Below are 23,693 nucleotides of genomic sequence, written 5' to 3' on the forward strand. Positions count from 1 at the left end.
ACTTCTCAAAGGTAGGGCAGTCAGCATGAAAGCTTTTAAGAGAGCAGCTGAAGCTGAAGTTTATGATTTCAGCACAGGGCAGTCTTGAGCAACCACTTTTTATCCAGTGAGACCTCTAGACACAATACCAGGATGGCATTATTGAAGCATTAGAACTTTGTCCTTGATATTGATCTCTAATCTCTTGATTCTTCCATTTTATCTTGTTTTGTTTGTTTGTTTGTTTTCTGAAAAGTACTTTAACAGCACAAACAGCAGTAGTTTAAATTAGACTTTACTAGTTCCAGTGTCCTGGATGTGATTAGCAAAAACAATAAACCTAAAGTTTAAACTGCATGTTTACTCACAAAATTTTGGTAAATGCCCAGGGAGTATAGAATGTACTGATAACCAATAATTATAAATGCTAGGTTACAAGTTCATAAGACTCCTAAAACAGGCTTTCTCTAATGTGTGCCTAGGGGCTGTTTGGGATTGCTCTATAGTCTTCTAGAGAGAAGAAGGTTGGTTTTGGCTAATAATGCAAGGGGTGAAACAGATTCTTCTCCTTAATTAAATATGTGTTCCTGTGAAATCTTTATTTATCTTCCCCATATTTTCTTTTTTGCCTTCTCATTGGCCATGGCTGGCATTACTAACATAATTACTAACATAATTACTCACCTTTGTTTTCACCAGAACTTAGGAGCACAATAGTGTCTTCCTGTTCCAATTACGTCACTTTACCATCATTTCAGCATGGCCATGGGACTGCATTATCCTCTGTGGGCTGCTGTTTTCTTCAAATGGAAATCTATGAACAAATATGTTATCCTGTCTAGAGTCTATTCCTCCTTCTGATAAAGGGGGAGGGACATAAGAGAAAGCATGTAGAACTTTTACCACAGCTATTTCACCTATTTAAGTGCATTTAAGAAAAGTGCAAGCCTCAAGGAAAACACAGGGTATGCAGGTGTGAGAAAATGAAGAAACGCATACTCTCACACACATATACATATACATGCACACACTCATATTCATATACACAGATAGACACACATACATACATATATACATACATGCATATACACATACATACATGCATGCTGTCTTAGTTGTGTTATACTACTATGAACAGACACCATGACCAAGGCAACTCTTATAAGGATAGCATTTAATTGAGGTTGGTTTACAGGTTCAGAGATTCAGTCCATTGTTGTCAAGGTGGAAACATGGCAGCATCCATGTAGGCATGGTATCAGAGGAGCTGAGAGTTCTACATCTTCATCTGAAGGCTGCTAGCAGAATACTGTCTTCCAGGCAGCTAGGATGAGGGTCTTAAAGCCCACACCCACAGTGACACACCTACTCCAACAGGGCCATACCTACTCTGACAGGGCCACACTTCCAATAGTTCCACTCCCTGTACACACCTTAACAGATGTATACATAATGCATACATGCATTCATACATACACACACACACACACACACGCACACACACACACACATACATATATGTACTCATGCTCACACAGCTTGGCACACATACACATATACACACAGACATACAGACATATAAATTTGCACAACACACTCACAATTAGATATATACATGGACACAGACACACACACGCACATGCACACACACGCACATGCACACACACACACATACACACGCATACACACAAGACTCTTGATGCTGCTATGCTCTAAAGCCTAAGTCTAGGACTAGGTTTCTTCCACAACTTAAGCCACTTAAGTCCTGAAACATGACTGGGGTATCAAGAAATGAAAGAGGACAGGCTCATGTATAGTGAAACTGGAATCAAGAGAGGTTCTGCTGCTATCATAACTCACAATCATCAGCATTTTTTATTAGGTATAGCACAAGAGGGGAAGTCAGCTCATCTGGATAGAAAATCTTTGCAGGCAACAGTCGCTGGTTGTAAACATCTAGAAGAAGGAAGCTGCAGTTGTTAGTCTTGGCTCACATTGATCGATCATCCATAAACACTCACCCTCTGACTCCCTAGGAGAACTTTGCCATCCCTCATGAGCATGGCCTGTATGCAGGAATGACTTTGCCTATATCCCATAGGCTCAAGACCTTGGAGTTCTCAACATGGTCATGCTCATATCAACAATACACATTTACTCAGGGCTTGTCTTGCATGGGGCTTTCTCTGCTCTCTACACACGTCTGTGCCTTGTTAATGTGTAAACTCAAGTTCTTGACTTCTGTACTTTGAAAGCCCATTTGGAAATTTCATAATGGCATTAAAAATAAAAAGAACCATCCAGAGATTATTGAATTGGACTCTAAATAACTTAACTATTTCTTCATATGAAAGACCAAATGTCTTAATTCTCTGCAAAATAAAGTATAGCTTTCAAAGTTGAAAATGATATCAATACCAAGTAGAATTTATATAAACAATTAAATATATTTAAGTATACATGTGTGATATCTATTTTTTGCTTTTTATTTCTGATGACCAACATTATACCAGAGTTGATGATTAGAATATTACTAAGGCCAGACTTTGCCAATTATAAAATAAATTTGCTATGTTGGGTCCTCTTTAATCTTCCATTGCCAATCAAGTTCTAACTAACTTTTAACAAATGAAAGTTTAATATCCAGTAACATAAACTTAAAAGCTGCCAAAGCAGACACACAAGCTAATGCCTAACAATGAGGCCTCTGAGTTGAACCTGAATGGAAGATCCAGACAACAGAAACTATGTCTCCCTTGTCAAATATCTGCATTTGTTCTCTTGGGCCTAAAACAATCATATCTTCAAAGGAAATAGGTGATAAATAGTTGAATGATTGAAAATGTATTTTTAAAATGTATAGTTACTTTTAATGTTGCTTTTACCTTCATTTATATTGAAGTGAGATGTTTGAATTCCATAAATAATACTATTTTTTGTTATCTTGAAAGAAACACCCAGTAGACTAGTACCATCATTTCCTAGTCCTTGAAGAAAATACACACTTTGATTAGATTAAGTATGTAAGTAGTGGTAGCTAAAATTGAGACAGAAGCCAGAGTAGCATATACTCAGAGTAGCATTTCCTTTCTCTTCATAACAGTGAAGAGTACTGTTTACACATGTTATCTGTAACTTGAATAATTAATTGTCCTAAAATGGAGTTCAGATGTAGTAACTCTATATTGGATTCTGCTTTAGAATCCACCAGAGATATCTGGGCTCTAGAGGGAGAATTCCTGCAGAGAACAGAATGAGCCTGTTGATTACTAAAAATAACCAAGAATATTTATCAAAAAATAAATTTTGTCCATATAAGTAATACAAGTTAATCTCAGAGAAAATGTGTTGGTCCCTATCCTAGGATAATATTGAATCTCTGTGGGTATTTGTGAGTTGGCAAGAGAAGATGGGGGGTAATAGCTATTTTTATAAATTTGTACCCACAATAGCACTGAGTGATTTGTCAGATGTAGCATAAAAAGATCATTCAATTACCTGAAGGGTCCAGGGTTGTTCACCTCTTCAAAACAGCTGGCTTGGAAGAATGTTTAACAAAATCGTATTAATTTTCCAGTCTATAGAGCAGCCACATGTGCATATGCATATGCTTGCACATGTACAACTGCACCCTAAAATTAGAAATTTTCAAGGTAAAATTGCCTTCTAAATTAAATTACTTGATTGTCAAAGGCACATGCCAGTTAGTACTATGTATCAAACATTTCCTGGTTGGCTACATTCAAATATGTGCCATTGCCACATATTTCACATACTGTGAAATATATAACTGAGTTTTTCTTTCCCTATTTGTAGAAGTACATGCATTCTACTTTCTCATATATTTTTTCTTTACATATTTTGTGATCATGGCTCTGTGAGGTCCTGTTTCAGCTCATTGGTCAATATTCATAAGAGAATAAAATTGCATAGATTCACTCATGAAAGAATCTTCATCTGGATCATTCTCTTCTTTTTTAATTAAATGAGTTTGTGTTCAACACAGCAACTATCTTCTGCAATAAAGATTCCCAAACTGTGAAAGCATAACCTATATACTGTCTTTATGTGATACGGTTTCTATACGAAAATCAAGTTCATCTCAGTCATGTGTTGGACAAAACCATAGGAAGGACATAGAAAACAGAAAGCTCACCGTGCAAGTAGGAGTGGCTGTGAATTTGTCATAGCCTGCATAGCTTGTGAAACTCATAGGAGACAGCAGACTTGTACACAGTAAGCATGCACAGAAGCCTTGAGCAGCCTTCTACCAGCATTCTGGGGAAACTCTCTGCGTCTATACTTGGTCAGCAAAGATCATCCAGCGCTGACTCATCATTTCAAACTAATAGGATCCCTAGAATTGATACTGCTTTCCTGTGTGTGATTTACCCACGATGAACCATATGAGAGATGAAGTCCTCATACCAAAGGAGATTAAGGTCAACACCATCATGAAGTCAGAAACCTCAAGAACACAACTTTCAAACAGAAGGTATTACACATGGGAAACAAGAGGAAGAGAAGGCAGGGTCAAGCTAAGATGTGTCAGTACTAGTGTAACTTTAAAAGAGTCATGTGCATTCCTAATCTTTGCTTTGCATATTGCAGAACCAAATGAATTCCCTGAAGTTCTAGCTTTTCTATAATTTTGGAAGTGACAAATTGATTATTTATCACCGATTCTTGGTATAACTGAGGTTTTAGTTCATGGGTAAGGGGCTTCTGACTACAACTGACTACTTTATGTTTCTGTGAAGAGAATTTCTTCAAGGTAGGGTAAATGTTTTCTTTAACACACATTCGATTTACTGTGCATCCAGTCATGACCCTAAACAGAATACTGACATACTTTCCTGTGGTCTAAAAGGTAAAGAAGGCAGTAAGGTACAATTTATCTGGGGAGGGTTATGTACCTCAGCAGTATAGCCCTTGAATAGTATATTGACGGGGCCCTGGATCCAACTGGAGACATTCAAGTCACCAAAGCCACTCAAAGAAAGGAACCTGTGAAAATACTAGATGATCAGTGTCTTCATTATTTTTGGTTAATTTTTTGACAATTTTGAGGACTTTTATTCTTAAAAGTTACTGAGTATCCACATACAACCTTCATTTGCCTATGCAGATTTATTTATAACCATCCAAACTTGTGGGCAGCCAAGATTCACTTCATCAAATTAATAGATAAATTGTGGTATATCGAGACAATGGTATATTATTCAATACTGAAGGGAAATAAGCTATTGAAACATGAAAGGCCATAGCAGAAAGTTTCACACACATTAATTACTAAGTAAAAGGAAATATCCCAGAAAAACAATTTTAGTTCTCTGATGTTTTAGAAAAGTCAAGTTGTAGAGGCAAAAACAGTATAAGTGGTTGCCAGGCATTGAGGGGAGAGAGGGTCAAATGAACCAAAGATGAAACAATTTCAGAGCAGCAAAACTATACACTTGATTATAAGATAGTGAATTCCTATCACTGTCTACCACACAAGAACTGAGCCACCCCTGAGGACATGAACTTCATGTGAAAGTGGTGTGTCAGTGTAGGTCCATCAGCTGTAACAAATATAAGGCTGTATAGGGGATCCTGATCATGGAGGTGGATATGCATACATGGTGGGGCATATAGAATAATTCTGCACTATCTGCTGAAATTTGCTATGAACTTAAAATGGCCCCAAATCAGACGACTATAAAATATTGCTGAGGATGCCAAAGACTTTTATGTAGAACACACTCATAGTAGAAAATACAAAATCTGACAGAGCTAGAATAATTACCAAAGTTCATTGCCCACAGTAGAGAACAACTCAGGAACCAGAAGGGCTTAAGGTCACTTTGGAAAGACAACAGGCCCTCATGTGTCCCAGCACCGTTTGTAAAGCATGAAGGGAGAAGCTTGCTGACCTTTCCAGCATGGTCTGCTGTGTGTTATCATCCCCTTGAAGGCAATCAGAGATGGCTAAGCTGAGTGTATAGAGATAACTATTTAATTTCACTGAGCCACACTGACAAGGGCATAAAGTTTCAGATCTGTGTTTTGTTTATGATTAGAGCTAGTATTTCAGGGAAGGCAGGATGACTTAAGGTTTGTGTACACAATTATGGTGGATAGCCTTGAAATGTGTTTCAGCTTAGATCTGAAATGTTGCCCAAAGGTCTGTAGCTACAGCCTGGGTCACCAGCCTTTGGTGGTGTTGAGAGACTACAGGGTCTCTAACAGCTGAAACACAAAAGACAAAAGAGTATATAATGACCATGGCCCCTTCTCTTTGTGTTCCGTTCTTTTTGTTTGAAATAAATATAATTATTTTTAAAAATATGTAGACAGATGGTGTATCTTTAAAAAAGGGCTAAAAATGGCTTTATTTTTCTCACCTCTTCCTGATCATTAATACTACATATTATTAAAGAAATATTAAAGTAGGCCCTACAGTGTAGATATGCTGCAGTATATGTATATATACACATGTACCATATACATGTACACATATTCATATATATACACATACATCATATATACACATATCATATACATATACACACATACACACACATACACATATACATATAATGTTCTGTCACTGAAGCAAATAGCTCACAGAATCAGCTTGAAAAGTGGAAAAGTTTATGTTGGGTTACAAAGGCAGGGAACCTAAGCCATGGTCGGAGGTCACTCCATCTGGGCCTGTCAGAAGACAGACACTATGGCTGAGAATGGATAGTAGAGCCATTAGTCTCATCAGTTCGCTAAACCAGCAAAGTAAAAACACCTGTTGTCCTACATTGGACTTTGGATAAACCTTCTCCCATAATTAATTTCATAACACCATGCACTTAGCATTTGAAACTATATTGCTAAACTATGAAGATCTTTCAACTTTAATATATGATATCATAAACTAATATTGACTGATATCTCCATTGATCATTATGTTTGTGTGTATTTCCTCAAGCAGACAGAACACATCTTAATAAACAGAATTGAAGAACAGGCTGCTAAGATTGACAAGGACATGGGAAGTGGTCCTGCTATACTATATTACATAAAAAAAAAAGACCTAAGATTGTATGTGATATTTGTCCATGGATACATACTTTAAAACAGAAGGAGCCAGGCAGTGGTGGTGCATGCCTTTAATCCCAGCACTTGGGAGGCAGAAGCAGTCAGATTTCTGAGTTTGAGGCCAGCCTGGTCTACAGAGTGAGTTCTAGGACAGCCAGGACTATATAGAGAAACCCAAAACCCTGTCTCAAAACAAAACAAAACAAAACAAAACAAAACCAAAACAAAACAAAATACCACCAACAACAAAACCAGAAGGAAAATTGTTAAGGAGACTTCAAATGTGTCTATGGGCTGTAATCAATGCTCCGACTTAGTTGGTTAAAGAAGGCCACCTGGGACACATTACTTTAGGGAGAGACTGACATCTTTTTAGACAAAGGAGCATACTGGAGTTTAATGTTGCTTTTGGTAGGGTTTGGGGTGCGTGCATAGTTTATTTTGTTCTATATCATCTGCTTAGAGGCATCCTACACCTCCTACACTTTGTTCTACTTTGGGCTATTATGTAAAATCGAAACTGTGTATATGAGTAATTGTTAGGTGTAGTTTTGGTCAACAAAATATATATTTAGCATGAGTTATGAAAGTAACATAGGACAGTTTGCACATTTCCATGAAGATTGCATATAATTCAACAGTGAGTGTTGCTGTAGTGGTAGAAACAATAGATGAACTTGGTGGCTTTCAAGTATAAACTATATCTGCAATATAGACCTAAGTATATGTATACTTAAATTTAAGAAGATTTTTTTATGCCTCTTTAACCAGTCCTTTGACTCACACATGATTAGCTAAATATTAACCATCTTGGCATATTTATTCTAAAATGGAATTAAGACTATAATGATGTTTGAACATAAGTGCTTTGCATATGCTTCTTGAAGCCTGAAAGTCTGATTGTGATAAAATCATTATAATGATCCATTTCAGTTCCTATTACAACTGCAAGAAAGGAGAGAGACTTAAAACATATCTGTGTGCTATAATCAATGCTCTGACTTTGCTAGTTATAGAAGGCCACCTGGGCCACCTTATTCTCAGGAGCGACTGACCTCTTTTTAGTATTATGGAAGGAGGTGGCTCTGCAACATCTGTGTCACTAACACCAGTCCATTAATCATGTGAAATATTATGTGATTAATCAGGTGATAATGGGGTAAATACTTAAATATTTTTCCTTACAGGGAAAAAACTAATAATTTTACTTTGTTTTTCTAGCTGGTTCTTCTCCAAGTTCTTATTTCTAATCTCCTCTTCAATTGCTACTTTTAGAAGAATAAAACAAATCCCCAGTTAACCAAAATTTGGACGACTTAGGGTATTTGGAAAGGACTTAGTGTGTGTGTGTGTGTGTGTGTGTGTGTGTGTGTGTGTGCACATGCTCATATGTGCACACTCATGTGCACATTATGTCATGTGTGTGGAAGTCAGAGGACAACTTTCAGGAGTCAGCTCTCTTCTCCTCCCATGTGGGACAAGGACTCAATCTGGGGTTATCAGGCTTGGTGGTAAGCCATCTGGCTGCCCTTTCATTACTTTTAAATTAGAATCAGTTTTTTGATGAGTACATAGATGAAGAAATCCCCATGTGTCCTTCTCTCTCTGTCTACCCGTGGGAAACCCTAAGATGGCACAAACTGAGAATCTCCTCCCCCTTGGACTTGCAAACATAAAAGAAGGGCAGCTTCTTCTGTGGTAGTTTCTTCTGTGGTCTTTCTGGAGTAGTCACTGTAGAAAGGTTTCTACCCTGATGGCTTCTCTTCTGTTGATCCTTAGCCTAGGGAGAATGAGGTTTTATGGAAGAATCATCTTCATCACCATTCTCCATCTTCCTTTAGCACCTGACTTGCCCAGTTCAGAGTCTGGGCTGTAGGAGGGAAACAGTAACCCAGGAAACTCACCATTTTCTTGAGCCCATAGGTCCCTAGCTCCACCACACCCGACCCCCTCAGCTTTTAGCTTTGTCTGCATTCTGTATAAGTATTCAGAAGTTTTCGTTTATTTCATTAGAAAGTTAGTAAGAATACACCTACTGGGTTTTTTGTTTGTTTTGTTATTGTTGCTTTGAAGCTAGAGTTTACTTGCATATTTTTTAAAAGAATGAAACCCAGCTGGCTTTATGCCTAAACATCCATTGTAGCCAAAGACATATAATATCATATCTCCTCATTAGTAAGTTGTGAAGGAGTCTTAATGGGTTTAAATGACTTATATCCCCGAGATAGTAATACTCTTGAGGCTGAGAAAAGAAGATTTCAAATCCCAGGTTAGCCTGGGCTACAGGAAAAGTTACTGACCGAAGCGTGTGTATGTGTTGTATGTTTTGTGTATGATGTGATAAATGGGTCTACTGAACAGGAAGTACTAATTTTAACTCTTAAAACATGCCACTGAACTTAGGTTCACATTTGAAGCTTTTGATAGAATAAAACTTAGATTAGATACAAATTCGATAGAATAAAAATAAAGGTTAGAAAATAAAGGGACCAGGCACTCTCAGACTACTTTGTTACAATGACCATATTGTGTCACCTTTCAAACCTAAACTAGTTAGAAACAGATAATCACATTATCTTTTATTACAGTCTCTTGGAACCTTCTGCATGAATAAAATTCTTGGTAACAGTTTTGTAAGTTAGACTGCTTCTTAGAATGTGTTTATTGCCTTGGGATCCTGTAACTTTAAGTATATTGTTGATAACTGTATGGTTTTGGCCATCTTTTGTTGTTTTGAGCATTCTAGATTATGGTAATACAGCACAGAAAATGACTTGCATCTAGCTAATAAAACATATGTAACATCAAGAATGAAAGAACAAAGGTTTCTATCTTAAAGATAAGAGCCGTTTCCAGTCTTGAGCTGAGCTTCCCTAAGCACTCCCACCCCTCCACATATACACAAACACGGACTTTTCTGGAAATCGCATCTTCCATCAAAAATTATAATTTCCACAGGCTTACCTCTAACAAAAAATTCCTGAACTTGTAAGACCATTTTTTAGATAATTTTTTAGACATCTACTGTATACTATTGATTTGAAAGGAATCATAAGAGAAAATTTAGGATGGTACATACAAATATCAGTAAGATTCTCATATGGTCCCATAGTACTTTAGACTGAAGAGAAGCCATTCCATGGATTAGCCTATGTTGTCTAGTTCACATGAAAACAGTGTAAGTTGAATATTGTAGCTCTCATTTCAAGAGGGATGTCCACATTCACTATAGAAATCACGCCCTCTAGAATCTGATTTTTCTGAGTATTCTAACTTACCATTCATTCACAATGACATCATTATGTGCTCCATTAATCCTAACAGTATTTGCACATGGATGTTGTCCAATAAAGCAGGGGGCCTGGGCTGCGGCCCCGCCTGGCTGGGTGAGGCCCTCTCTCTCCCTGGATGGCAGAGGGCCTGCTGCTGAGGCCCAGGTCTCTCTCTCTCCCCCGGGGCTGGCCTGTTTGCTACAGGGCACCTTAATTAAAAAGGAAGCAATGAATAAATGAGTTATTTTATTGTAGGAAGGATATGCTGGTTAAGTAGAGAGAAAGAAAGGAGAGGAAGGAGAGAGAGAGAGAAAGAGAGAGAGAGAGAGAGAAAAGGAGAGGGAGAAAGGCAGAGAAGAGAACAAAGAGCAGAGAGGAGAAAGAGCGAGCAAGAGGGCAAGAGGAAGTAAGAGTTAGAGAGAAGAGTAGGAGAGTAAGAGAGTGAGGAGGGGGCAAACCACCCCTTTTATTGTATGGGGCGTGGCATGCCTGGCTTGTGGTCAGATGACTGTGTGTAAGGTCCAGCTAGAATGCTGGGAGTTTGAGGCAGTGTCTGCCTGATAGAGTACACATCTCCTGCAGGGGTAGCTGTGAAGGGTCTGGGCTGAAATCTGACCCACTGGTGTCAGGAGCATCACCAAACACCTACCGTCCCTTCTGAGCAGATGCTCAGTGGGTCTCCAGGGTTCCGAGGAGGCTCTGCTCTACTGGACTCTGGCTGTCAGAACTGCTCACTGCCCCACACATGGATTTCAATCAAACATGGTAAATCACACGATTCCTCCTCACGTCATAACATGCATTTCCTGCTTCAATAGTGTGTGGCTGGATAAGGGCCAGGACCACCACTATTGTTCTAGGTCCTCACCTGACCTCAGTCACTGCAAGAGGATAAGCCCCAAGGTTCCTGCGTATCAGCAACACATTATCAACTCAATGTCTTCACATTGTGAAGTCTAGAAGGTTTGACTTCCAACTAGTCAATAGGCATTCTGCACTGAGATCAAATTGAAAACTAAGACGATGGGTTTTCAGCCACTAACTGCCAGGTGAACATGTGCTAGCATGAAATTTTAGATTCTGTTCCATGCAAGTTTTTTTTTTTTAATTTTTCTCATGCTTCATTAAAATGGTTATATAAGCAAAAAAAAAAAAAAAAAAAAAAAGTCACCTAAGTGCAAACTGTGTGACTTAATCATACACAAAAACATCTTTACATGGGGCTGATAGGAGGCTCTGTTGGCAAGGGGCTGAAAAGACCTGTGTTTCACCTTCAACACCCACATTAAAAAAAAAAAAACCTGGTCACCATGATATGCACTTTTAATCTCAGTGCTATGGAGATCAAGAAGGGTCTGGAGCTTGCTGGCCAAACAGTCTAGCTGGAAAAAAGAATGAAGATTAAGAATGATAGAGGAAACCATCTCATCTCAACATCTGGCCAGCATACACACAGGTGCACATGCGCATGCTCATGCACACACAAGCACTCACGCACGTGCACACACACATACATGCACACTCAGACACATATTGTGTTACAGCATCTCACCCCTAATCTGTCTTTTCCTCTCCTTCCCGCTGCATGACTCTTCCCTGTTACCTGCATGTAGTGATAGACAACAAGGCTGATACAATAGATTTTGAGCAGCTGTCAGGTGCTCCTTCCAAGCTGGCATGCACAGCCTCTCCTGAAAGTGCCTCTCTGCCTCAGAACTGCCCACAGTGCTGATGCCGCCACAGTCACGTCAGAAACTGTACTAAGAGTGGCAGGTTTGGCCAGGGTCCTGAGTCTGAACGTGTGTGAAGGCGTACTGCCCCCCCCCCACTTTTGTCCCCATCTCATGGGTACTGTGTAAACAAGGAAATACACTCCATTTCAGCTTTCAACATTCTTTCATATTTGCTTGGATTCAGATTGTGTTAATCCTCAGCTTAGATGATTTCAGAGCCCATTTAATGAAAAAAAAAAAAAGAATAGAAATTACTTATACGTGTATAAGTCCACATCACATCACAAAATTGTACCTAGGTTTAAATGAGATTTTTAAAAATTCAAATATTTGGCCCTCAGCAGTCTGCTATCTGTGGCTGACCTCTAGTCCCCCACCAACTCTTCACCCACCTTCATCAAACCTTGAGATCCTGAACTGTACAGGTTCGCTACAATTTCCCCATACATCTTCCCTGCTTGCTGGGACCTCTGGGGCACCCCCAGCTGCCTTGAACCGTCTGCTCACTGACAGACCACCCTCTCCTGCCACCTCTCTACCCACTTTCATCAGACCTTCGAATCCTGAACCATACCAACCATATAGCCAAGAGATACCCATCAGAGGCCTGCCACATCAGGACCACTGAGGTTAACACCCATCCCAATCCCTACTACAACAGGAATATCCGATGACCAAAACCATCCAGAAAGCTAAATGCCTTCAAAGAATATAATCAACAAAAGCCAGGGCAATAGGACACCTACGGAGCACAGCTACCCTACTACAGCAAGCCAGCCCTGGATAGCTTAACATGACTGAAGCACAAGAAAATGACCTTAAATCCAATCTTATAAAGACAACAGATGCCTTTAAAGAGAAAATGAATAAATCCCTCAAAGAAATACAGGAAAATACAATTTAGCAGGTGAAATAAAAAATAAAACTGTTCAAGACCTGAAATTGGAAATAGAAGAAATAAAGAAAACTCAAAGTGAGGGGATTCTGGAGATGGAAAACCTAGAGACGAGAACAGGAACAGCAGATGCAAGCATCACCAACAGAATACAGGAAATGGAAGAAAGAACCTCAGGTATAGAAGATACAATAGAAGAAATTGATATATCAGTCAAAGAAAATGTTAAGTCTAAAAAAATTCCTGACACAAAACATACAGGAAGTCTGGAATACCATAAAATTACCTGACCAAAAATGATCCTGAGATTCCAGCTCATACCAGTCAGAATGGCTAAGATCAAAACCTCAGAAGTTTGACACCAACAACCCAAATAACCCAATTTAAAATGGGAAACATAGCTAACAAAGAATTCTCAACAGAGGAATCTGGAATGCCCAGGAAACACTTAAGAAAAATGTTGAAAGTCCTTTGTCATCAGGGAATTGTGAATCAAAACAACTCCGAGAATCCGTCTTACTCCTATCTGAATGGCTAAGATAAAAAAGTTAAGTGATAGCACATGATGGTGAGGATGTGGAGCAAGAGGAACACTCCTCCATTGCTGGTGGGAATGCAAACTTGTACTTCTTTGGAAATAAACTTTGCAGTTTCTCAGAAAACTGGGAATAGTGTTACCTCAAGACCCATCTACTGCACTCCTTGACATATACCCAAAAGATGCTCTACCATCCCACAAAGACACTTGTTCAACTATGTTTATAGCAGCTTTATTCATAGTAGTCAGAAACTGGAAACAACCTAGATGTCCCTCACCTGAAGAGTGGATAAAAAAATGCAGTAGATCTACATAGTGGAATACTCTTCAGCCTTGAAAAACAAAGACATCGTGAATTTTGCAAGCAAGTGGATGGAACTTGAGAATATCATTCTGAGTGAGGTAACTCATTTGCAAAAGGATATGCATGGTATATATTCTTATAAGTGGAACTTTTAAGTAGATATTAGCCATAAAATACAAGATACCCATGTTGTACTCCACAGATCTAAAGAAGCTAAGCAAGAATGAAGACCCAAGTGAGGATGTTTGAATCTCACTCAGAAGGGGGAATAAAATAGGAAGTCATAGGGGGCATATGGAGGGAGGGATCTGGATAGAAGAGAGTATGAGGAGGAGAATGGGGGAGGGATGGAGGTTCAGGATCAGATGTGGGAAGGGACAGGACAGATGGCCAGATAGCAGGGATGGAGAGAGAGGTAACATCTAGAGGTTGTGATAGAGACTTGCCATGTGGGAGGCACCCAAAAATCAATGAGGGTGTCCTTAGCTGAGACTCATATCAGTGTGGATATGAAACTTGTGGAGACCACTTCCTGCACCCATGCAGGAACCCCAGTGGAGTGAGAGAGACACCATTCCATCCACAAAATTTTCAACCAAATTGTATCCTGTTTACAAAAGATGCAGGAATGGAGCTAACTGATAAGTGGCCCAACTTGGGACCCACCCCAAGCATCAGTCCCTGATAATACACTGTTATGCTTGCAGACAAGAGTCTAACACGGCTGTCCTAAGAGAGGTTCCACCAAGTACCTCACTCAGAGGGTTGCAGAGACCCACAGCCAGTGATGGAGCTTGGGGACTCTTATGGAAGAGATGGGAGAAGGATTGTAGGGCCCAAAGGAGATGAGAACTCCATAAGACCAACAGAGTCAACTGACCTGGACCCCTGGGGCTCTCAGAGATGGGCTGGACCTACCCACCTCTCCAACTCCCCCCCCACACACACAGATGTAGCAGATGTGCAGCTTGGTCTTCATGTGGGTCCTGAACAACTAGAGCAGGGGCTATCACAAAAGCTGTTGCCTGTCTGTGGGATATGTTCTTCTAGGTGGGCTGCCTTGTCTGGCCTCAATAGGAGAGGATGCCCCTAGATTTGATGTGCCAGAGGGAGAGGGGGAAAGGATTGTTGGAAGGAGTGACCAGGAGCAGGAGCAATGAGAGGGGTGTAAAGTATATAAATAAAATATTAAAAATGAAAAAATTATAGATGCCTTAGAAAGCAAATCCTTTTTTTCCTGAGACCTCCTAAGGCATTTACCAAGATTCCTTACATGACAAGCACTAGCTGGTTGTAACTTGCCTCTCAAAGGCCTTAAAACCCCCAAGAATTCACAAAGCCTGGGAAAGGGATGGGCCCTGGGACCTAAGCTTCATCAGCTTCCTGATAGACCTGTGTTTGGTTTGCATAAATTACTTTATGCCAATAGGAAGATCCAAGTATTCCTTGGGTCTTATATTCAGTGCAAAGGACATGCGGAGCTGGAAAGCTGAACACCTAGGGAGACAGCAGCTCGAGACAGAGAGAGACAGCCACTTGGCGGAGCTTGCTTTATACATGTTAAACACAGGTGGCTTCGCCAACTCTTCTCAGAATGGAGCAAGTGATGCTTACCTCAGAGGGCATTGCTTCTCCTGTCATCTCACCTCCCCTAACTCCAGAGTCTGTCATACTTTAAACCTTTCCTTTTAAATACACAAAGGTTCATTTTATCTGTACAAGAGCATATCACAGAAAGTAGCTTTAAAAAACACATGCAACTATGTCTGCCTGCAAGCTTATTTGCATTTAAGATCTTTGTATTACATTAGAAATAGTCAAGAACTGTCAGTATTGATACTAACAATAATAGTAATTATGATAATAATGAAGAAGAAGAAAATTAAGTTGGGAGGGAAGAGAGAAAGAGGGAAACAGTTTGGAAAGTGTTGGAGGGAGGTGGTGGGTAATAAAATCACAAGATACTGTGTAAGTGTTTGACATTTTCTAAAAGTTCGTTTTAAATAACAGTTTCAAACAAAATTGTGTGATCGCAATGTCTACATGATGGCGGCCCAGCAGTGCCTCCTGGGTTCGTATGTCTGCAGTGTAGTGAAGGGGTCAGAGTTCTCCAGGCCAACTGCTGTGAGCACAGTCCAGGCTCTGTTCTGGACTCGGGATTCTAGTTCCTGGTCTTCAGTGGGCTCATGATGTCCTCACAGCAAATAAGCCTACATGTAAGGACCTCACTGAGTCATGCAATGCTCTAAACCAGAATTTCAGAGGACAAAGTCCACCATCCTCTGAGCAAATGTCAGGACCCTGTGCTTCTTCCTGCCTCTCCAGAGCTCGGTTAAAAAAAAAAGTCGTCTAAGCAGTCAGGCCAGCAATGAAATTCTGTTGAACCAAGAATCTTACGGTCTCAGTCCTAAATGCGGTATCCCAAACCTAAGTAATATGTGCTCTTTCCATTAGTACACAGCAGTGAGTCAAAAATAAAAAGATGGTCAAAGGACAAATTCTGTTTTCCTTTAGAGACCTTTCCCCTAGAAATGGTTCATTAGACAAAGAGAAAACTAGGAACTAAAATGACCTACTGGGGCTCCTCGGGTTTGGTTGCTGCAACGTTGCGTTATACTGCCCCCTTGAGGTTATCTGCTGCTATTGCACAAGTTGGCACTGTTGAAATAACTCGCGGGGCTGCTCTAACTGGCCAGGGAAACTTGTTTTCAAGTGTTTCATTTCTTTTCTTGTTTTGTTTTGTTTTGTGTTTTGTTTTGCTTTGTTTTGTTTTGTTTTTGTTTTAGAGTCTCAGGAGAACTTATAGGAATTCCTGAAACTTTTTGAGACATTAAGAGACTTCTTCCTGTTAGAATTCAGACTGCATTTAAATTTTGGATGACAGAAAATGCATGCAGCAGTATTGCTTACACTTGAGTACGTCGGTTTCTGGAGGTTCATTGTCTCCATATTAATGTTGGAGATATATTGGAAGAAAGGAAAAAAAGGAAGACAGAACATGAAAAGGAAAACAAAGGCTGAGCTAGTGAAAAAGGGAGAACTTAGAGTATAAAGCATCCAGTCTGAAATGTAAGGCTCCAATATCATGAGTTTATTTGTATCAGGCACAATGCTACACCACAGCTGTCCAGCTCCACAGCAAGCTACCCAGTCTATGCGCCAGTGTCCCTGCCTCAGTCAGCACCTCCTTGATGTTCTGCTCTTCAGGACCAGATGATCCAGGAACCGTAGTTGCTTTATAAGGAAAAGAGTGATGCGGGACCTCAGTGCGGGAAAGATGTGATTGTGCCTGCAGGACTGAACCAAGAGAAGATTCCAGGAAGAAAATTACTAAACCTGTATATAAACACTGTGTAAACTATAAACACTGTATTAAAACATACAGTGATTCACATGTTCTTCATATGGGCTTCAGGTCAAATACATTTCCTTGAATGCACTTATTTAACATAAGGACAAGAAAAGAAATTCTAGATATTTGTGGAGTCCTTTTGACACATCTCTACATTTTCTGTGATTAACTGCAATGAAGCTTTTATTGGATCTTTATATTGACTTTCAAAATATTTTCATCTATGTTTTTGAAGTTATTATTAAGTCACCTGCTCTAGAGGAACAGACCAGGAATACTTGATACTATAACATATTGTCCCATCCCTGTCCTTTTCTGGAAGGCTTTACTATCTGATTAAATAGTTTAGTCCAATCAGAAAACAGTTAAACCATATATTAGAGCCATTTGCTTGTAACAATGTTCAATCTACATATACCTGTACATAGACACTCTTTCTACCACCAATCTTGTTACTCAGCTACACTTTCATAAGCAGATTGGAGAGAGAGACAGAGACAGACAGAGGCAGAGAGAAACAGAGACAGAGAGAAACAGAGACAGAGAGACAGAGACAGAGGAGAATATTATATAGAATAAATTTATATATTTACCAGTAAACTGAGGCAGATCTTACTTTAGACTTTCCTAAGGTGATTTTATGAAATTTACTTTGGGTAACAAAATTTTTACTGAATTGGAAAAATCTCTTAGGATCCTTCTCCATGCAAAGGAAGTGAATAATACTTCTTTTTAAAAAATAATGATGCTTTAAGAGACAATCAGTGGCTTATTCATATCATCTAGAAAACACATTGATTCTTCACCCCAAACCTAGCCTTGTATTTAGCTCATCTGACTTGGAGAAGTTTAACCCCAAGATTTGAGGAAACAAAGTCCTGGCTGTACATTAAATAGTGAGGTAAGCATATTCCCACCATCTGCATCTTCCTCCCCGCTAAGGACAAGAGGAGGGGATGAGCAACTGTGTGGCCTGCACTTCCTGCTGTCAGTCAAGCCATCATTGAGATCCCTGAGGAAAGATGAGAGACAAACAGCCCAGAGCATTTGTGTCCACGTAAGCTCTCCTTATATGCTGAGGAATATTTCTCTATGCAGTTAATTTTCTGTTATCGCTTTTATTATTTTTTTTAATCTTTTCTTGGCTTTTAAATTGTTTGTTTGTTTCTTTCTTTGCCTGTTTGTTTTGAGACAGGGTTTCTCTATGTAGTCCTGGCTGTCCTGGAATTCACTATGCAAACCTTAAACTCAGAGAGGTCCCTGTGTTCTACCTCCCAAATTCTCGGACCAAAAGAATGTACCACTACATTTGATTGACTTTTAAATTTTAATTGATGGGGCTGGAGAGATAGCTCAAGGGTTAAGAGCACGGACAGCTCTTTCAGAGGTCCTGCGTTCAATTCCCAGCAACCACCTGGTGGCTCACAACCATCTACACTGGAATTGATGCCCTCTTCTGGAACTCGTATACACAACATAAATAACTCTTTAAAAAGATAAATTTTAATTGAAATTCTTTTTCATACTGTATTCTGATCACAATTTACCTCTCCCCCAACTCCTACCAGATTCTCCCCACCTCCCCACCCACACAACTCCATAAACAAAAACAAGTCAACAATAACAACAAAACCCCAAGAAGCACACACACCAAAACACAAACACACACATACACACACACACCAAACATACAAACAAAAGACTAATAAAACAAAAACAAAAATGCCCAAACAAAACAAAATGAAGCAGAAAGTCTGCAAATATGTCATTAAGTTTGTTATTTGCTAGCCGACAGCCCCTGGGTAAAGGCTGTCACTTTAGTGAAAAATTATATATTTCAAAAAAGGGAGTTTGACCTGACAGTTCTGATAGTATTGTGTTTATTTCAAATCATTCCTTAATACCAGAGGCCTTCTTGTTTGCTCATTCCTTCTAAAATTACCTGTCATGTGTCCACAGAGCAGAAAATCTGGTAAAACATAAAAGAAAGGAATCACTGTTTTTACATATTTTTTGTGAAGACAGAAATAAAAGTGTCAGTTACAAAATACAATGTGCTACTGCAATAGGTACTTTAAACACTGCAGAGTAAAGAGATAGACGTGTGGAAGGAGGGTGAGGGCAGAAGGCCAGTATGGTAAACATCTCAGATTGAGTCTCTTCTGCTTCTCAGGAAAGGCAGAACGCAGCCAGATCTTTTATGTTATCAAGCAGGTTGTACTGCCTCTGCAATCTAGATAAACTCCCTAGACAATTGTCTGACAAAGGGCACAGCAGGGGTTCACGCCAGAGCACAGGGCCAGGAGGGGAATGTCAGAAAGAAGGGCCTGGAAGTCAGGAGTTTCCTTTGGGACCATGTTCTCAGCGACCCAAGCACTCTTGGCTAGCTCCATCTGTCCTTGTAGTACCGGGATGGTGACAGAGTCATGAAAATATGCATCTCTGTGAGACACTTACAATCCAAATTATAGCATATAGAACCATGAGACTGTTAGAGAAAACTTGTTTCCCCGTTTCCCAGTAGTATCAATTGCAGATAGCTTCTAGATTAAGGACAGGAGCCTATGCCCACTGCCCCTACTCAGCAGTGGGATTGATTGGACCTACTACACGTGGTCTGTGAAGAGGTGATGCATTGAGACAGGGAGTACATGGAGAAGCGATACTCACATCATGTCTGAGACATGAAGAAGGGAGGAAGAGGTTGGACATACCACCCAGCACGATACAATGACCTGACCTCCAGCAGCCTCACCTCTGAAAGGCCTCACGCCTCCCTAGGGACAACTTGGGGACAAAGTCCTTAACTCACTGGCCTTTGAAGGTCATTTATTCAAACCACAACACACATAGAAATATGAGATTATAATGTGGAATGTGATGTTTTAAAAAGCATTTTGCTTCCCCTATAGTTTACTGTACCCAGAATACAAATAACGTTTCATGTCATGTTTACTGGGAGATAATAATGACACTGACATTGAACATATTGGATAGTGACTGGGAGTTTCTAAAAAGTATAGTGTGTGTGTGTGTGTGTGTGTGTGTGTGTGTGAGAGAGAGAGAGAGAGAGAGAGACATGTTTCTAATGGCCTCATGGGTCTGAACATAAAACTCATTCCTCCTGCAATTCTTCATCTTCCCAGTGAACTGTATTCTAGAGCCTCCTTATGAAACAGATTATTTTTGACATAGTCACATTGTCCAAGTGCTTATATAATCAAGAAGCTATTGCAAATATTATCTAACGTCATAAAATGCTCTTCAACTTATAGGACCCTGATTACTTAATCTCTTCAAGAATATTGAGTAAACATTCAGAATTTTAGAAATTAGATAAGTGGAAATGTGATTCTATTAAATTAAAAAAAATGTGTCTCAACTTTAAGAAGATCCTCACAAACTAATGACGTGTTACACTTCTTCCTTGACTTTTCTGTGACCTTCTCTTAAACCTTAGAAATGTCTGAGTAGGTGAAGTGTTGTCACTAAAAGAGGTAGACAAAGATTGCTTTCTATGACCATTTGTGTGATGAAGCCTAGGAATGTTTCCATAGCGTGAGATAGAAACCTGACTCCCTCATCTTCTTATAGTAATCTCAATAGGGTGACATCAAGCTATAACTTATTTTTCTTTAAATATTTGATGACCTTATGTTCACAATTAATGCATAATTACTATGTCTTTTTATGGAAAGAAGCAAAACAAAGCTCTCAGGCCATGTCAAGCTTCCTCTTTTGAGTCCTATAAACAGATGTATTTTCTCAGTGGAACATGAACTCTGATCGTTGCACAACAACGTTTAAAACACAGCAAGAGTTTGCCAAGCCCATCTTTCCTGGATGGAGAAAAGGTTGTCAATTGGCAACATCTGAAAGATCTTGGCCTACAAGGTACATATATTCCTGCTTACTGGATCACAGAGTCAATTCTTTCCCAAACTCACCCACACAGATACCATTAATGTTGCATAATTTCTACCGAATGGTTTCTCTCAGACTTAGGCTTATTTGGAAATTTTTTTCTCCTCTTCAAACTTTCCCATAATGAAAATTTCTATTATCTAAAATTGCTTTTATATAGAGCTAAGAAATATAAGATATAGTAGAATTTAATTTGCATAAAATAAAATTTTGTAATGAAGAAAAACTGTGGTTTTTTTTTTTTCTGGAAGCCCAAATAGACTAGGTTCATAATCAGAACTACATTCTGTTATTCTGCCTTTCTATATTATTTTTTAGGTAATTTTCACCACATCTTTATACTTACAAAGATAAATTTTCAGCTTTATCAGATCTTCTCCCTGAGTATCTGAATGAGATCAATAGGTTTGATCATCATCTGTGCATAGAATCCGCCTAGACATGAGAGAAGAGTGTGATTGAGGAGGGGTGCCAAAGCTGATAGATATGTTACAAATCTCAGTACCACCACAGATTCTAGCTCATAGTTTAGCTCCAGGAAAAATTAAACAAAGTGACAAAATTCATTTGCATATGTTAAAATCCCTTCTGTACATCTTCTGCAGTATAAAAAATGCCCATCTGTCTTCTCTCGTGTGTTCACTGATTCAGAGCTGATTAGGGTGCACACAGTATCTAGGCATTATGGTCAATTAGAGGCACAATTAGATCTATATTTGAGTGGGGAAAGAGAGCTGACTAATAAATCTCTAGCAAATAAACAAGGCAATGTGTAAGAAATGGAAATTTAGTGGGGAAATGCAGGACACCATAAGAGAAAGAAGTAACAAACAAGAGTAATATGTGTCCCCTAGGGATACGAAACAGAGTGGCAAACAGAGTGGAATCAGCTGGGACAGTAATAAGTAAAGACATGGGAGAAGTGAGAGACAAACCCAAGCGCAGAGCTGAAGGGACTGGTGTGATTGGTCTCCATGGGGATCCAGTAGGCCAGCACAATGATTGACCTCCATGGGGATCCAGTAGGCTTGCACATTGAGAGCTAGGGCTGCTGCAAGGATCTATTGATGTCATAGTGACATAGACCACATGGAGGAAGTAAAAAGCCTGAGACTCAACAGCCATCATCAATCAGTCACCATTAAGACAGGAAATGCAACCAAGGTTCAGGCTTCCATTGAGTGAATGCCTGCTGCAGGGCAGGAACTGTGCTAAGCTCTGCTCTGGGTAACATCACAGCCAGCCCACAGGCCTGCAGTAATGAATTCATCATCCAGTCTTCTCTCCAGTACTCCGCTAGCTTATACTCTGTTTTAATAACGGGGCTGGAATGCACAAACGGTAAAGAAACAAACATAATTATGATGTAGCCAGATTTCTCAGTTGCCTTCTACGAGTCTTTAGACAATCCTAAAGTGAGTTTTTAAATGTCCACACCCTAAGGAGTTTGTGGGAAAACACACACCCAAAAGACACAAAATGGACAGGAGCCCACCTCTACCCTGGGGAAGGAAATTTCAAAATAGAAAATTCCTAGGAAAATGGAGCTGCCAAGGATAATCCTTATTTGTAACAATGAAGACAGAGCCATGGTTAGTGCACTCATCTATAGTCACATGAAAGACTGTTCTCGTGGGACACTACAATTAGTTCAAAATGTAGAAAGAAGGCCCAGGATCCTCAGGTTACAAACTACCTGTACGTATTCTTATAATAAAAGGTAAATATTCAAAGAGTTACTATTAAACACAATGAATATTTTTCTTGAAAACACAGGGCTGTCCACAGGAGGTTAGGAAGGGCTTATCAAGAATCTTGCTATAGTTCAAATAAAATGCCAAATACTAACAAATCTTTTCAATTAACAGACACTTGAGTGCCTATGCTGAAGAGAGGAGAAACCATCCATAATAAGAAAGTAGATATTTCTATAGCTACTCTTGAAGCAAGAAGCTGTGGAATAGATGAAAAGTCCTTAGGATGTTAAATCTTTAGACACTCTTCAGGGTCTATATTATATGCGTCTGTATTTTTTTAATAAAAAAAAAATCTTCCAAATGAAGCAAGCTTTCTGGGAAGCACAGCGAATAAGCATCTAAAAATATACATGTCATTTTCATTTTTTAAAGGAAGCTAGAAAAATCAATGAAAGAAAACTTAAGTTGAATGTGTGATTTTTCAAATGTTGGAATGCAAATTGGACATATTGAAATGACTTTCAGTATAATAAGCTAATTTATGTTTCTCTTATGAATAGATTCAGACAAATTGGAGGTACTGAAGGAAAAAGCAAGTTATAAAACTGTGAAATCAAAACTACAGTGTTTTAAAAGACATCATTATTTCTCCCAAATATTTTTAGAAAAATAGTATGAATAGATTTAGAAATCCTTTCTTGAACAATATTAATAAGCTGTACATCACGGTCAAGGGCATGACTATGTAGTGTACAAAATAAATGCAGTAATTAATGAAATGTTATTTTTCCAAGAATTTTGCACTCTGACTTCTTGGGTTTTTTTTTCTATTGGCACAAAAAAAAATATCAATGTGTTTTTTTTTTCTTTCAAAAAGTGAGGATAGTTCACTTAAGGGACTTGGTACCTCATACAAATTATTGGC

The 23,693-nt window shown here is 39.2% G+C and overlaps 2 long non-coding RNA genes across 2 annotated transcripts; both read right to left on the bottom strand.

Annotated features, from left to right (window-relative positions):
- Positions 1-1,884: 1,884 nt before the first annotated feature.
- On the bottom strand, positions 1,885-4,946 carry LOC116094083. Its single transcript, XR_004119959.1, has 3 exons — positions 4,896-4,946; positions 3,478-3,517; positions 1,885-1,935 (listed from the first exon to the last, which is right to left on the bottom strand). It is a non-coding gene; the product is annotated as an uncharacterized LOC116094083 (long non-coding RNA).
- Positions 4,947-16,929: 11,983 nt separating this feature from the next.
- LOC116094084 lies at positions 16,930-21,508 on the bottom strand. The gene is made up of 3 exons (XR_004119960.1): positions 21,418-21,508; positions 19,090-19,116; positions 16,930-17,092 (listed from the first exon to the last, which is right to left on the bottom strand). It is a non-coding gene; the product is annotated as an uncharacterized LOC116094084 (long non-coding RNA).
- Positions 21,509-23,693: the final 2,185 nt, after the last annotated feature.

This window comes from Mastomys coucha, unplaced genomic scaffold (genome assembly GCF_008632895.1).
Source record: "Mastomys coucha isolate ucsf_1 unplaced genomic scaffold, UCSF_Mcou_1 pScaffold16, whole genome shotgun sequence".
Taxonomy (NCBI): Eukaryota; Metazoa; Chordata; class Mammalia; order Rodentia; family Muridae; genus Mastomys; species Mastomys coucha.